General features: G+C 32.2%; 1 protein-coding gene across 3 annotated transcripts in view; it reads left to right on the top strand.

Moving 5' to 3' along the window:
* Nucleotides 1–10019, top strand: part of LOC140845010 (uncharacterized protein C2orf66-like) — a 75362-nt gene that overhangs the window by 45339 nt on the left and 20004 nt on the right. The window lies entirely within an intron of this gene.

Raw genomic sequence — 10019 nt, 5'->3', positions numbered from 1 at the left:
TGAAACCGCAGTGGAAAATATGCTTGGAAATGTATTCCTTTGCTTTTAGAATGAAGAAATCGCACTGTAAAATATGTCCTAGTGAAGAAACACACTTTGAATCAAACTCCCTGTAGAAGAGCCTATCTCACAAAGGCCCGGTTTACCAGCATGCTCAGGGGTAGAACCCTAACAGGATTCTGTGTGAAGTCACAATATGGTTCCTTGGTTACCAGGGCTTTATGAGCACAGAGTTACAGATACAAAAGGCGCACATGCTTATGCTGAATGTTAAAGATTTAAAAAAATGATGATTTCATACATGGTAAATTTATAAGACACTGAAGTGAATCTCTTTACATAACACATTCCTGGGTTATTTTCTTCACTAAATGTTGTGTATATGCGTTTTGTCTTTCTTTACTCATTTACTAAAATGCTACGTGACCTGCAGAAGGTTTTCAGCTTCCTTGGCCACATACTGACAAGTAATCACCTTCACTACTAACAGCTCTTTCAGGTGAGCTGTTGCAGGTGTGTCTTGGCGGCACTGAGTTCTGAGTTAGTCTTTTTATGTTGTTAAAATTTTAAAGATTAAGCAAAATTGGTTATTTACTTAATTAGGAATATTTCTCTCTTTCCAAAATATGGCTTGTTTGTATTGATTTTTTTTTAAGTATGGACAGTTATGTTCATTATATGAAAAATTACTTCATTTAAAATCACTTAGAACACTTTCACAAAACTGTATAAAAGATCAACATATTCTGTTTTTGCTCACCATGTATTTTACATAGTAATGTACATTTCTCTGTCTCTTAACAGTAAATTGCTGAAGATTACTTAACAATTTCCACTTCCACTGGCTGTTGGTGTGATCGCTTTTGGGTCAGCACATTTATACAGGGTTCCATGCTTTGTCTTCATTCCTCTTTTACTCCGTGCATTATGCAACTTCATGTAAATTGGATTTAAGGAATGCTAAAGATGATTTAAGCCTTTAGAGTCAGTAATAAGATGAACACATCATCAATGTGGACAGCAAGATCCTTTGGAGAAGACAAGTCTATTTTTACAGTATTGAAAATAGGAAATTAGTTTTGTAATGCTTGAGGAAAGTAGTTGAAGCATGGTTTTGTTTCGTGGTGTGTCATCTGTGTACTAGTCATTTTTGAAAAATTAGTAAAAGGATATAGTGGCCACTGTCTTTGAGGATTCCTCTTCACATCAACGAATCTGCTGACTGGCCATGGCAGTGATCTTCTACACAGTCAGTAAATGTGGCAGTTTGTAATCTCCCCTCAGGCATTCTGCTTATTTCATAAAAATTTCTTCTGAAAAGTGGTTACTTTGTATTTGCTATTTCAGTATACATACTGAGAAATCAGTCTTAAAGACTGATGAAATTTGCAACTTTTGGTTTCTCACAAATGAAATAGCCTGAAGAGTCTGGTCAACTTTTGGCAGCCACAATGAACTAAGTAGATCTTTTTCTCTTTTTTTACATCTCTAAAAATACAACTTTAAATTCTAAGGCGACATGTTTTCTTGGTAACTGAAGCAAGACTAATTAATGGGTGGAAACATAATTCAAATTCAAAACTTAATGAAATTTTCTAGTACTTTTTAAATGCAAATCTTATTTTATGGTCTTGGTGAATATCAGCAGACCATTGTAGAGATCTGTTGTTAAATGTAAAGAAACTTTTCATAGATATTTACTTACTTGCATTGGAGCAGTTCAGTTGTTCAATCTATGCCATTTTATTTAATTCATTGACACCATGGTTGCCAAAAGAGCCCCAGGTCATGATGGTTTGTTAACTGAATTCCAGTTGTCAGAAAAAACTCTAGGTTTGCATATTTTTGTCTAATGTGGAAAGTCAACATGATGAAGTGCAGTACCACATTTGATATTTAAAATTATACTATTAATGGAATAACAGTAGACAAATTGTTCCGTTAATAGCATAAATATAAACACCTGAATATATTGGAGGCTTTTCAGCTGTTAGGTGTAACAATGGAATCTTAATTTGCCAAAATGATTGCTGTTTGACAGAAAAAGTAATAATATTTCTATTTCATTTCCAATTTCCTCTCATTTTTAGCTACAGAAGAGTAGAAAGTAGGTAATGGAGTGAGGTATCTTTGCCTTAAGATCGAATAAACAAGCTGAGGTATACTTGGCTTATAGAGCTCTTCCTTTAGATGTGTATGCTGTAAATACCCAAACCTCTTGAGTTCTTAAGTTCTAGTAATTTCACAGTTGTACCTGTAAATTTTGTCCTTGTTAGTACCCAGGGATGTCCTAGAATACCAGGTTCATTTCATCTGCTGTTGCATATGGATTCCATTATAACCTCTCAGCTGTTTTGCCCATAGTGGGTTATCCCCACTTTACTGACCCCACTTATCAGTAGTTCCTCAAGTCCGTGTTGTTTTGGCATCAGTTGAAGAGGGTCTTGCTATCACCTAAAGGTAAATCCATTTGATTCCTTTTGCTATCTTTCCCAACTTCATACGTATTGTTCAGTATTCATATTTTCACTTACACTGAGACCATTAAAGGGAAGTGATAACCTCATAGTGGACATGGCAGGCATACCAGGCTCTTGTTTATTTGAGAGAAGTAGCAAAAGGAACAAATACAAAATGCTTGTGTGTTCAGTACCTGAAAAGAAAGCATATTTGTTAGATTATACACTTGTCCCATGGCATATCACATACATATTTAAATAAGGATGATGCATCTGCCTGTGATTAACTATACATGTACCCATAAACAATTTTTATACATGGGCTATCTTTTGTTTTTTCACTGATATTGTAATCGTATTTCAAGTTATAGGTTAAATGTGTCATTTATTTCTGAATTTGAACTTAGACCTTTATACAGCAAGAACTTGAAAAAACTCATTAATTTGGCTCTTCTGTTGACAGCCTTCTATTGACAGCATTGTGTTTATGTGATCTAAATTCTCCTGGTTAGTACTGCTAGTGAATAAAATGTAACAAGCTAAACTTTTTTCATTTGTGAGTAGTATATTAGCTTTTTAAAGCAGCAAACTAGGTACACTAATTCTTACTAGAATATTTTAATGTGAATGTGGTTATCAAGTCCTGAAGTCTTACTTATTCCAACAAAATACTTTATTTTAGGACTGCAAAAAAGATTCTAATTAAGTATTTTATAAACAACAGTAAGTTGAGTCTTTTGCCATTATATACATAAATGTACAGACATATAGACACACATTAGTGTATAGCACATATATATATATATGTGTGTGTTATGCACTAACATTTTCACAGGGTCTTCATCAAGTCCTGATGCACTTTAAACCCAAAAAACTACCAAAGAAGAAAAGTAGACTCTGTCTGAAGAATAGTGAGATGTTTCTATCACTTGAGAAAAGGAAAGTCCTTTTGTCTTTATAAATTGTTTCTATTATGTTTACAATCTACATTAGCTGGTAAAAGAACACAGCTTTATTAGTTAGCAATGTTACTAAAAAATGGAATTATTTTTTGGCAGTTATGTATTATCTAATTCAGAGTTTTGTTACATTTTTATTTAGAATTTGTTGAATTTTAAGTATGTTTTTTGCTTATGAAAATTATCCCTGGACCCTATTATTAGTAACTAGATCAAATATAGACTAGATAGGATAGGAAAAACACTCAGTACTTTTAGTGTTTTGAAAAGTTACTAGTATTTTTACTAGTTACTAGTATTATAATTTGGAGCTGATAGTATGGTGAAAATCATTAATGCTCTTTTTTTCTGGATATTTTTCATGCCAGAAATTAAGCAGGTTCTGCTCTTTTCTTGGTTGTCATCAGAATGAAAATATTTAAAGCAGTGGTTAAAAAAAAACACTTGTGCCTGTCTAACATTGATTTTGAGGCTGAATTGATGCATCTTTTTTTCACGTTTTGGGCAGATAAATTTATTTGTATATAATGGAACGCCTTTTCTTGATTGAGCTACGCTATTATATCTACATGACTACATGGTAGGGAAAAAATGAAGAATTATGGTAGGCCTAGTAATGTTTGTTGTTGATTATCCTATCACTCATGCAGATGGCACACATTTCCACTGCAAACATATACTTAATATGAGGCAGATTATCTGATTTGTTCATTATCTAGTTCCTATACTTTTCTCAACTCTTAAGATTTTCACTTACATAAAGCATAGTATATTCATTGCACTTTACCACTCATGAACACTTGTTGCAGAAGATTATCAGGGAAAAAAAAAGGAGGTAAAACTTAATTTCCAGGTTAGTTCTTGAAAACTCTGGGGAAAATGGGGAAACACAAAGATTATGAGATGAAAACTAGGGCTCATTCCTGAATGTGCAGATAATTCAATTGCCCTGTATTTTCACTCGGCATTAGGCTTAAATTAGTGGAATGTCATGCTTTATTTTTGAGGCTTAATGAAAACTTTACTGCATTTGCAATTTGAGTAACTTGTTATTAAAATCATTTGGGAAAAATTTAATGTTTTGATACCTTCTATGAGTGGCCATTAGTTGATTATTTCTCATCAGCATTTTTTGTTTTTTCAGTGTTTAGATTTATAAGCTTACATACCATAGGAAACAAGATATCTTGTGAAGTTTTGTGGGGGAAGTCAATTTGGAGAACATGGCACACTCCTCAGGAAGCAATAAAAGTATCTTTGTATTGTGAAATTATACCTAGACAGAAAACTTCCTTGCAACACAAGGTAAATGTAGTTGATACTTTTTCAAAATAGTGAGATGATTGGGAACTGAAATTTTATCCCAGTCTTTTTGAACAAAGCATGCTATTTCACATTCTGTAATGAACTTTTATTTATATATATTATTCATGCACTTTTGTACAATACGTTTTAACAGAGTGAGAAAATAGAAAGTCTTTGAGGCTACTCCCGTTCTTTACTTTTAGTAAGATTGGTAATAAGGTAAGAAAAGATAGGTCAGTAATCAGATCTGAATAAATGTACTATAAATGCTCAAGAATTCACATTTTTGTGATATATTATGAATACAGAAGACTGAGTTTTATATTATTAATAACTTAGTTTTAAAATGGAATAAAGTTTTGAAAATAGACTGTTATTTCATTAATAGTATCAATGTAACAGTAAACTTGAATTGAAAACATGTCTTTCAAAAGTTAGTATTCTAAGCTATATCTTGATTACATTGTCTACGGTTGAAAATTTTTAAATCAAGTACTTTCTAAAAGTGCTTGGCATGTTATGCTCACAAAAATGACTATGTTTTGAATACCAAGTAACCAGTTAATTTTTGATGGCTTTGTATAGGACTTGATATATATGAATCATAAGTATTCTGTACTGATTCTGTATATTGTAACTTTGAACACTTATGAAAAGCTATCTGTTGATGTGTTTTGATTAGTGTAAATTTGTTTGCGTATTTGAATCCTAATCTTAGTTTAGGAAGTCAGAAAGTAGCCATTTTTGTAAAGTTCATATGCTATTTTTTTTAATTTTGGTTTTTGTATTTATATAATAGTAATGTTGTAGTAAAGGATTTATAGACAAAGCATAGAACTATTAACTCTTCCAAAACCTAAATGATAGGCATATTTTGTAATTCATGTTGCACTTGTTTTGTTTCATATTGAACTTTTTACATCCCTTTTTTAGGAAGAAAAAACACATTTGAATTGTTTTTAGCATAAAACTCTACATTGGAAAATATAACTCTTCATATGGTTAGCAAAGCATACTTTGCCACCAAAGCTAAATGAAACTAAAATACCTCCAGATATTTGTGCCAATGAACATTTCTTAGCATATTGGAATTAAAATAAAAATAATCTTTTCAGTATTTTTCATCTAGGAAATTAAATGTGTAATTCATCAAAATTTATATTCCACACCCAAATTTTTCTTTAAAAATATGTACAGTTTATACCATAGTATATCTGATTTCCTGAATAATGTTCTCTGATTTTATTATTAAAAAATTAGTTTATCTAATAATTATCTTTCCTTAATTAAAGTAATCATTTGAAGTAATGCTTCAGATTCTTTCTGATGTAAAATTTTAATTTTGTTGCACAGAACACTTTTAGTAATGGTGTCTGTCATTTATATAATGCAGTTTACTAATAAATGTTTAATTTTCTATATATTTCCTTTCAGTCCCTTTATACATCAGGTATTTCACGGGAAGATTATGCACTAGAACCTAACATATAGTACAACAAACTAAACATTTTTAAATGCATATCTTAAAGGAAAATATAAAGCAATCAAGATGTTAATGCTAAAGTGTTAACATTGATATTGTGGTATACTCATTAGAGAAAAGTAAAATTATGACAGACCCAGAAACTGTTTATCTGGTTGAAATTCTTTAATTTCTCCGTGTAGAAATTCTCAAAGGGAATTTCAGTCCTCATATTGTAGTTTTTCGTACCACTTAATGTCACTTAACTGCTTCTCTGACCAGCACTGTTAACGCAGTTTACATAAGTAAGCTTGGAAGTAAAGAGGCAGCAGAGAAAGCCAAATATTAAAATGTTTGGCCTTGAATTAAAGACAGTTTATCTATTTTCAGGTGAGGACTGCGTAATATTAGTAGAGATGATATACAGACTTAAAAATTCAGTGAACATTATTTTCTGAGCTGAGTTTGTTTTTGTGCTAAATAGTTTTATCCCAAGTAGGAGATGCTGTATTTAACATAACCATACTTTCTAAACATAGTCAAATATATATTTGTTGGAATATTGGTAGAAATAACCATCTTTTCCTCCACTGTGGAGGGGGAGGAAACTCCAGTGTTTAGTGTACATAAATTAGGAAATTGTATGGCTTACTTATTTACTTTAAAAAATATATAAGTGACTTAAATATGTTATTTTGAAGTGATCATATTACAGTTTCTTAAACTTATGACTAACTATATAAATGTAGCAGTGTACCCATGTGAAACCAGACCAAAATTGAATGCATATTATCACTGTGACCTTGAACTTACAGTTGTTTGGGCTAAAACAGACTGTGCCTTAAAATGAAGGAATGCCCTACAATTTTATAACTCTATGTTTTATTATGGGTGGTCTTCTCAAATTGGCCCCAAATCCTTTTCTCTGAAGTTGGTGAAGTAAAAGTTTAAAATATTTCTCTTAGTATTTATATGTATATACTCTGTATATGCTCTAAAGGCCTCCCTTAATTATAGAGTTCTCATTTTGAATTAAAATTGAATTATATTTCATGGATGTAGAAAATTAAGTTTGGCTAAAATTTCTGAAAACATAGTTAATTTTAGGAGAAGGTGGTGGCACTTCAGTTCTGAAATTATTATACATGGAAAAATGAATCTTCAAATGTAATTTTGTTTTCTTTCTAAGGAATAATCAAAGACATGAATTTATTTCTGTCTATAAGTACTGAGACCTATACTTATTTTTCCTCAGATCACTGAAGCTTGTATTACATATCAAATAAAGTTATTTACCCGATATGATTTTTCAGTAATAAACTGATTCATGTAGTATATTTTTAATGTTCACCTTCTCTCTCTCTCTTTTTTTTTCTTTCTAATTATTTTTAAGATCAAGAGAACTGACTCTAGGTATATTTTAATGTAAAGACTTGTATTTGTATTGTGCTTATTTAAAATAATGGATATAGTATCCATTAAAACAAATTATTCCATTCACAGGACATTCATGGTCTGTGCTAAAAGATGCCCATGTTTCTGTATACTCAGAATTTCTTGAATATTTTTCAATTGCAATTTTGAACATAAAAGCAACACATTTCTTATTTCTAATTTCACCTCCACTACCTCACCCAAAGACAAAAATAAAGGTTTCTCTAAAAATATGTAGAAAGAAAACATGTCTTTCTTTAAAGCATGGTCAAACTGAGATAGAAATAATTTGAGCAAAGGTATGTAATAATATGAAATATATGGCTGTCAACCTGTATCATCTTTTATATTATAGTTAAAAGTTTATAGAGGGCAAACTATGTGTTATGCTGAGATAGACTCAGTAATCATTTATTTGCAAATTGACCATTTTGTTCTCATCTAGAAAATGCAGTGCATAGTAGCAATACTTAACAGCGCAAAGGAACTTGTCCTATAGCATATACTGAAAAATGATTGTCACCTTGCAGATTTTTCCATTTAAACATGCATGATCTTCTCCAGTACTTTGTATAATGTACAGTGTACTAAATACACATTATGTGTGACTTTGTGTGTATTTTTGTATGATATAGTTAACATTACATTTAACTGGTTGTAATTCACAGAAAGTGCTGTTTTATTCTGTAGTGTGGTGAATGTTTTAATCTGTGTTTCAGCATTATGGGTGTAAGGTTTAATAGGTGAATATTTGCCTTCAGTCTCTGCTCAGGTATTAATGTGTAGCAACTTTTGGTGCTGTCTTTTTAATTGTCATAATCTGGTGTTCTCAATGTTCAACAATAAATTTGGTGAACAAGGACATGTTCAGAGATTGCTTTCCAGTCACATACTCACCACAATACCATTTGAAGTAAAATAAAACTTAGTTATTTCTTTGCAGCATGTTTAGCATTTCAGAAATTTGAATGCCTAAGCATGTGGCATGATAAACAAGATACAGCTCAGGTAAATGTTGAGAATAAGATAAATTCTAGTATTTACCAACTTGGTATTTTGTAGCTTTCAGCATGCATTTGTATGGACATTTCATGGTTCACATTCTATTTTAAGGCATTTTATACTTTCTCTCCCAAATATAGGTTTCTCCCAGAGACCATGCTTTCCACTTTCCTTACGCTAACGTGATGTTAATTCTTAGGTACTCAGTTTCTCAAATTACATAAGAATGAGGATGATTTAGATATTTTTTTGTAGACAGATTCCCAGGTCACCCTAGAACTACTAAATTTGATCTGTGGGGAGGAAACCTGGGATTCTGTTTAAACAAGTACCCCAAATAATAAGCCTCAAACTTTGCTTCAGTCAGTAATTTTAATTTGCAGGGCTCCTAAAAGCAACTAGAAATTGTCTTTAGGATTATTAGATGCCAAAAAGGCCACTACATAATCTAAACTTTATTATAAAATGGATGAAAGGAGTAAAATGGGGTAGGGCAGCTTTTGAAGGACAAGTGTCTTCTTTCTTACATGTTGATTAGAAGTGTTTTTGAAGCCATTTTAGTCATCATCTCTAAATGTATGAACAGTTACAAACTGCATGTATTAATATTCTATACATTATTAAATATACCCAAAAATAAATGTTAAAAGATGAGAAGTAATACAGCTACAAGCTTTAATATTTTATTTGGATACTTACAGGATTATCTTGAAACTGTTGCCAGTAAATCCAATCTGGGGAGATCTCCCTGTATGCTAGGTGAGACCTCAACCTGGAAGAAGGTTCTTGATTGACCAGGAAAGAATTCATGAGCAGGACAAGCAGTTACAAGCAAAAAGTAGTTGAGTAGAGCAAAAGTACGTACTCAAAGAGGGAGTGCAGTTGTGCTCCAGAGAGCAACCTGGTGGAGTTCAGGTTGGGTGGTCTTATAGCTAGAGTTTAAGCAAGGGGTGGGTATTCATCAAGACGGGTGGTTTTTCAGAATAGAGAGGGGATTTAAGGACGATAAGGTGGTGCCCTCTTTTCTCCTTAGATGGTCTGCCTTGGAATTGTCATGGAGGTAAGTGATGTTTAGTAGGCTAATGAGCATATAATGTATTTTGAGGTGCAGTCAGGGTCAACTCCATGTTGAAACTGTCAGTTTTGGCTGGTCTATCATCTATATTCCTACTCCTCACATCCCAGGAGAAGAGTTTACATGGAATGTTTAGAATGTAAACAAGCATCCAACTGAATGTAAACAGTGGCTGAAGGCCCTCTTCCCCCTCCAAGTGCATGTCTGGCTATTAGCTTACTAACAAAACTGCCACTGGAGTATACAACATGAAAGCCGCATAGGTCTTTCCCACTAGTTTTTCTCACATTTTTCAACTCCCTCCTCATCTTCACTCCCTTTCT

The sequence above is a fragment of the Manis javanica genome, chromosome 12, assembly GCF_040802235.1.
Source record: "Manis javanica isolate MJ-LG chromosome 12, MJ_LKY, whole genome shotgun sequence".
Taxonomy (NCBI): Eukaryota; Metazoa; Chordata; class Mammalia; order Pholidota; family Manidae; genus Manis; species Manis javanica.
The sequence above is the reverse complement of the archived record's forward strand: the minus strand, read 5'-3'. Positions and strand labels throughout refer to the sequence as shown.